General features: G+C 30.2%; 1 pseudogene; it reads left to right on the top strand.

The window, feature by feature from the left end:
* Positions 1–2,910: 2,910 nt before the first annotated feature.
* On the top strand, positions 2,911–4,099 carry LOC106769286 (annotated as a pseudogene).
* The last annotated feature ends 3,813 nt before the right edge of the window (positions 4,100–7,912 follow it).

The following is a 7,912-nucleotide window of genomic DNA, read 5'->3' as shown; positions in this document are numbered from 1 at the left end:
TGGTGAATTGAATATTTTAAATTTGTTTATGAATAATTGGTAACATTTACTTGTTGTTTAGGTATGGTTTTGTGAGCATTTTGTACCTGCAGAAGGTCAAGTTAAGAAGTCACCTAGGATCTTGCATTGGATGGATAGAAATGTGGGAGGTAGCATTGTCAAACAGGTTTTCGAGATGGGTGTGGTATGTGATGTGTTCAATGAGTTGTGAATTATTTGATATATTAAAAATAGTTACCTAACATGTTATATGTTGCCTAATTTCAGTTCCATGTTGTTGATGATGTGGTTGGTTGTGCATCCAAGTCTAAGACATATGTGAAGGAAAAACATTCACATCCAAAAATGAATGATGACCAAGAAGCGAAAAATAAAAACACAAAAACGCACAAAACGACACACAAAAACCCTCCCCAACCCAAACCCAAAACACAAAAACCCTCCCCAACCCAAACAATGGGATATACTGCAAAAAAACAAAACACACCCAAAACCAAAACGCAAAACGCGAAACGACATATACTGCTTACCAACAGAGAATGGATGAATACAAATCGAGAGGAATGAAGACGCGCAACTTTGGTTTCGAATGGGTGCGAGAGGAATCAAGAGAGGAACCCAATGGCAGAGACAATGGGATAGACGCGAGACTTTGGTTTCGAAAAGTGAAGAAGATGAAAATGTTAAACCGCCAATTCCAAATTTCATACAAACATTCTTCCAAAAATACCCTTTTGCAAGTCTTTAAAAGCATTTTATTTAAAATTTCTTGGCATGCAATAGAATTTTGACACGTGGAGGTGTGTCAAAATTGTGTCAAGGGAGAGTGTCAAACAAACATTTTCCTAAAACTTTTGTACATCACCATTTCTTTTTGATGCTGATATGCATCTTCCAACCTTTAAATCGTTTGTTTCAGCATTTGTAGTTCTTTCAACTCTCACTTTGTTTGTTTACAAAGAGGGAAAGATAAGTACACTACGAAAACATGGGTCAATTTATCGTTAACAAAGGAGGTTTTGGAGAGTATCATTGAGAGAGGATCCTTGCTTAAAGATTGTATACACGTATTTTGATAAGATAAGATGAAATAAATTACTATTTCTTCGCCTCCAAATTTTAAGATAAATAAGTTTTTTTTATTAATATTAGATTGTTTTAGAAGTTTTGTTGATTAATGGTATAACACTCTTTTAGATATAGAAACCCTGATTATTAGAGGAATATTATTAAATTTTGATTAATTAAAATATTTATTTTAATCATGTTAAAAGAGAAAAATGGTAAGACTAGTAAATGTGAATAACCTCATATTTGTTAGGTAATTAACTCATTTATCTTGTACGACTTCTTCGTTTATCCGAAAAATATATTTTTCATGCTGTTTGACTATTGGTTGAACATTTTTTTAAAGATAAAAAGGTCTTAACAACATAGTTCTCAATCAATTAACAAAGTTTCAACTATTTTTTTTAAAAAAAGCAACAAATTTAAGTATGTGGTTATACAACAGACTTAGATTAGTTATCATTTTTTTTAATAAATGTAGAAAATTTTAAGTCGGTTGAACAACATACTTAAATTTTAAGTATGTGGTCAATAACAAACTTAAAATTTAAGTCTCTTAAATCTAAGTCTGTCCTAAAACAGATTTAAAATGCCCAAAATAACATACTTAAAAAGCCTTTTTTGTACATATCACTTATTGGAACTGTTAGGGTCACTATACAAATCAATGTTAGATTTCGAATAACATCAACAAAAAGAAGCAAGATGGTGATCAATAACAATGTTAGGCTTTTGGAAAACTGATCATCTGAGCTAGAAAGAAATTGATTGGTGTTAATAAGATAAGCTAAACAATTTAGTAATCAGGTTTAACAAAATTGGAGCGTGATTATGCTAACCCTAATTAGAAACCCAAGGAAAAACCTATAAATACATGAAAAAAATATGGTTATTGGAACTTTGTGTGATATATTTATTCCAACATTAATTGCTAAACCTATCAAATGAGCACTCTCTATATAACTCAAAGACAAACCAATCAAGGTAAGAGTTATTCTATTTCTTACTTATTCCTATTTTTTTTCTCTTTTATTTTATTTTTGTGACCAAATAGGTAATATTTATTATAAAATTTAACTAATTTATCTCTCTCAAACGTATATAAAATGTTTTATTTCAAATTTTTTAGCAAAGTTAAAAAATATTATAAACTAACTCAAACTTATCTAATATTATTATTTTAAAACGTTTTTCCTATTAAAATTTTCATGTATAATTGAAAATAAGTTATAAAATATACTTCTTTATTTTATAACATCAAGAATATGGAATAAAGTTACAAACACTCTTAGAGTGAAGTTAAACATTATTACTTTTATTTTCACTGCATGAATAATTCTGTAATTTTATTTATATGTGAGGCTTGAAATTTTATTAGTCTTAGTTTATATAACTAATTTTGTATGGTATTAATTCGTAACCCAAAACACATCACACAGTCTAATCCACGCTTTGAATCGAAATCTAGGAACTAGGATCACACACTCTCGTTTTTTTCATCAATTTGTTTTGCAATGAGTTTCTACTTAAAACCCGTTTTACATCTATCTATATTCAATAAATTCATATATTAAACTCTACTGTAAAATTTACTTTTTCTTTTGTCTTGGAGGGAATGTTTTTTTTATTGAAATTTGTGTATCGCAACTGTTTGACAAAATGAATGAATGAAGGCTTTTCGAGTTGTTTATGCTTTTGACTATAGGAAATAATTTTTGTTGTTATGTCATTTTCATGATCATTGGTTGCTAGAGTTAAGGCATCGTGATTCAATTTATATGTGTTGTTAAAACAGAAGTTTCATTACTTTCTCTTCAGCGTAGCATACAAAGTCTTTTTTTTTTTCCTTTGAATGTTTTAATGGTATTTGTTTGGGTAGGTTGGGATGGCGAGTGAGGATGATGCAGTGAAGAAGGCAATGATAGTTGATGCTCGGGCTGGAAACATTTGTCACAATGTGAGGTGCACGGAGTATGGGAGTCAATCCATTGAGGATTCTCAAGCAGACATTGCCATTTTGCTCAGTGTTTTTCTATGCACTTTTACTTTCTGATATGGGTGTCGTTACTCATTAATTATTTCCTTAGTGTCAACTGAAACATGATTCTCTTAGTGTGTTTATTTTGTGTTTCATTCAACTACTTGTTTGGAACTTCAAATGGCTTCTAATTAGGAGAAGGGACAGAGATGAATTAGTGCATAAGGGTGGCGTCTAATATCAGATTGTTGTTTTTTGTTTGCAAATTAAAAATTAACATCGACCACCTAAATTACTTTTTGTGGTAACAAGTAAACTTTTATGGAGTAATGCAATATTCTTTCTTGTTTGCTAGCATAGTTTATCTTCTTTGAGGCTTACTTGGCTTTCTGTCAATTAAATGCCTGCCAATTTTCATTCCTGCAATCTTATGATGGAATTTCGGGCGTGTGGAATAACTGATTTTCCTATGTTATGTAGAACATATATTTTAAGATTTTGAAGTTTCTCGCCTAGTTTTATGTCTGTTTTTGTTCTATTTCTATTTAGAATTTCATTAAAATAAAAAAATAGCCATGTCTACTAGCAGTTTTTGAAAGTGAGCCTTGTTTCTATCAAACAAACCTTAAGCACTTGTACTGTTTCTCAGTTAATTCATGATGAAAGTCGGGGCTGGAAACAGTGACAAGGAAATTTACAAAAAGCTTGAGGACGATTTTGGAGGACTGTACTCTATACGCCCAAGTTTGAAATGCAAACAGCAGCTTCGTGGTTATCACCTGCAAATTTTTTTCTAGAGGACTGAAAGGACTCCAGTTTGCTTTTTTCTTTAATGTAATTTAAATTTTGCTGATTCCGAAAATGTGTTCTTTCAAATAGGTCCTAATTGCTATTGCAGCTATGGGAGGATGGGCTTACAAGAAGCATAAACAAAAGACTAATGTCCATATCATGGCTCTGAACCTTGTTAGAGGTGTTTCATGGACAGTGTTTGATATCCTCACGCCACCTCCTTCACAGGTAGCTAGAACACCCTTCTGGTGGAGGAGATGATAAGGTCAATGATCACTTTGACCATTTACTATTATGACTTGAAGAAAACCTTTGATGTGGTACATGTTTGTGACTGTAAGTAAGTTTCACTTTTATGTTAATCCACAAATTTTCCAGCCAAGTATTGTGATACCTCCTTGGATAGAACCTAGTTTGAATCAATAAACAAACATAATTGGAATGTGTGTATGAATAAATATCTATTTTAGAGATGGATATAATTTATTTTTATATTGTTGAACTTTGTTAAGAAGCCTAACTCAACCCTATAAAACCGACTTGTAAAGTGAGGTTTACATCTATTTATATACTTTAAATTGACATTATCTCTAGTCAACGTGAGGCTTCCAAACATAATTGAAATGGGTACCTAAAATAATTTCAACCATAAACTTTTTGTTGGAAGGAGTACACTATGGGTGAAATTGATTATGAAATTAAAACAATCATGCCCTTAGTTTATTTTTGTTTTAAGGATTCTAAGGAGTTGTAACTTATTTAGTGTTATACGTTCATTCGTCTCAAAAAGACAATATTGAAGGATAGAAGGCTAGACTTGTTGCCAAAGATTTTACTCTAAAGGATGACATTGATTACAAAGAGACAATCTCTCCTATTTTTAAGAAGAATTCTTTGAGAATTATTTTGGATTTTGTGGCTCATTCTGATTTAGAGTTTCAGCAAATGGATGGATCAAACTGAACGGTTCATTTCCATGGGAAAGGAAAATATGGTGTGTGAATTAAAAAAATCAATATGTGGACTAAACCACGCTTCTATGGTATCTTAAGTTCAATAATACTATTATGTCATGTGGTTTTGTAGAAAACACCAATATCCAATATGAGTTAATTTTGAGATGAATTTGACACTTATTTTATTTTCTATGTTAAGCTTCTATTAAATTCTTCCCAATTTAATTTATTTTGCATTTTCCAACACCATATGAGAGTCAAAGTGGAAAAATAATGAAATTGGATGAATTTTAAGCAATTATGACCAAAACCATTACGGATGCAGTTGAGTGATAGAATTGAGGCTGAGCCACAAAGAGTAAACCCCTTGGAAGAGAAAACCTCAAGCACTAAAACTTGAGATTTAACCATGAAAACTCCTTTTTAAAGAAGTTATCTCAGGTGTTGAGCACCAGATCATGAGGCTGGGTCATAAAAGTAAACCCACATAAGAGGTAAACCTTTTGTTGTTGAGCCACAAATGCATTATTGAGGACTACCTTGGATAGTTTACAAAAACAAAGTTATACCCCTGTTTTAGAAAAACTTTTTGGGAGAAGGAGAGACACTTTTAGAGAGCTCTTTAGACACACTTTCTTTGTATTTATTACATACCTTTAGAAAGGGAGAAAAAGGCATGGCTATCAAAAGCATTACAAAGTTTGTATCCATTATGAAAAGTTAAACCTCTCTTGTGTTGAAGCTAAGATGTAGTCCTTGAAACTCTCTTGTACTGGTGTTGTTATATTTATTAAAGTATATATGTTTTTATTACATGTTTGTGAATTAGTTTATGCTTGTTGCATGAATTGATCACTCATCTTATTTCACTGGCTTGGAATTCAGGAGAACTGGTTCCAAGTTGTGGTCCAATTGATTCTCTTCCAACTTTTAGATGTTAGAAATAAATCTAAGGCTTTAGCTAATTATAGAGTCTTGATCTTAATGCTAGTGATTCATTCAAACAATCACTAAAGAATCATACTAAAGTTTAATGATTTTAGGCTTTAAGTGCTATGAATGAATCTAAAGTTGTATTTAAAGAGAACTCGCAAGACATGAATTATTGCATCTTTATAAATATTTATTAGATTGGTGCAAGAGAAGGATAAATGGTGAAATCTAACTTCAATACATCTTTAGATATTGAACTCAACCTTTTGCTTAAAAATATTTTTAACACATCTTTATTGTATTAAACCAACACATTTTATACATTAAATATGTTCTCATACTTCTCATACAACCCAAATAATATCAAACAAGTTTAAACATTATGTATTCTACCAAATCCTTGTGAATACAACACTTGTCTACAAGCTACCCAATATACATGCTGGAAAATTCATTGCATTGGAGTATCAATACATTTTTGATTGGTGTATCCACATGAAGGTCAATGAGAGAAAGTTTGTAATTTTAGTCTTATATGTTGATGACATTTTACTTGATACTAAATGTATTGTTATGTTAAATGAGGTAAAAAAGTTTCTTTCTAGTCATTTTGAAATGAAAGATATGAATGAGACATTTTATGTGATAGGAATAGAAATATTCTATGATAGATCACAAGGATTGTTAGGTTTTTCCCAAAAGGCATATATTAATAAAGTGCTATAGAGGTTCAAAATGCATAAATGCTCTGTTGGAATAGTTCCAATCCAAAAATAGATAAATTTAGTCAAATATAATGTCCTAATAATGATTTGGAATGAAAGGCCATGAAGTCAATTCCTTATGCATAAGTGGCCGGGAGTTTGATATATGTTCAAACTTGTACTCAGTCAAATATCAGTTTTTTTTTTTTTTTTTAGAATGTTAAGTTGATATCAAAGTAATCTTGGTATGGACCACTAGAAAGCTGCAAAGATAGTTCTTGGGTACTTACAAGGTACCAGGAACTATATAATCACCTACAGGAAGTCAGATCATCTTGAAGTGATTGGTTACTCGAATTCAGACTATGTAGGATGTGTGGATTCATGAAAGTCCACATTTGGATATGTTTATCTATTGGCTAGAGGAGCAATTTCTCGAAAAAGTGCAAAACAGTCAATTATTGCTATTTCTACCATGGAGGATGAATTTGTAGCATGCTTTGAGGCTACTATGCATGTTTTGTTGTTGCGAAATTGTGTCTCAAGGCTTCATATTGACAATATTATTAGGCCATTAAGGATTTATAGTAAAAATTCCACAACTATTTTCTTCTCTAAGAATGATAAGTACTTAAAAAATGCAATACATATGGATTTAAAGTACTTTACTTATCAAACAAATAAAAAGTACAAAAATGTAAAGTGTTGATTGAGCGTATTGATATAGATTTAATGATAGAAGATCCATTAACTAAAGGTCTACCACCCAAAATATTTAGTGGTCATGTTGAAATGATAGGTGTTATAGACAAATCCGAGTTATAATGTAATCTAGTATTCATATACATTATTTCTATAATGCTCTTTTTGTTTAATACTTCTTAATTCAATTATAGTAATGTTTTTATTCTTTTATTTGTCATTGACAATTAAAGGTATACATTATTGTTTTATTTGTGGAATGATAAGATGTATCTTTGACAAGAAAATCATATTTTGGTATAAATTGAGTTAGATGATTTATGATATAAATTAAAATTAATTTGAATAGATAATTTGTGATATATAAAAGCAACCATGTTGTTGAATATTTTATAAGTGTCATGATTTATCGTCCAATTCAATTATTAAAAAATTGTCTTAATAATTACAATAAATGGTGTAACTTAAAATTTAGTATTAGACTTTTAAATCATCACATGAATCAAGAATATTAAATTATATTAATTTAATATTTGGTTTATATAATTTAAAAATGACTTTAATGTAAAATGTCTAATGTGATAATTGTTAGACGGTTAATGTTATTATAGTCATGGGAATTATTTATTGTTTTTTTTTCTCACTTCATTAAAGGGTTTATTGGTCTTTTAATAAATAATTATTTATTTATTTAAATTAAGATGGAGGTTATGAGAAATAGACAATAAACATCTTTTTCTTTGTTCTATGTTATATGATTTTTGAAAACAAGAGACAAA

The sequence above is a fragment of the Vigna radiata genome, chromosome 1 (assembly GCF_000741045.1).
Source record: "Vigna radiata var. radiata cultivar VC1973A chromosome 1, Vradiata_ver6, whole genome shotgun sequence".
Taxonomy (NCBI): domain Eukaryota; kingdom Viridiplantae; phylum Streptophyta; class Magnoliopsida; order Fabales; family Fabaceae; genus Vigna; species Vigna radiata.
The sequence above is the reverse complement of the archived record's forward strand: the minus strand, read 5'-3'. Positions and strand labels throughout refer to the sequence as shown.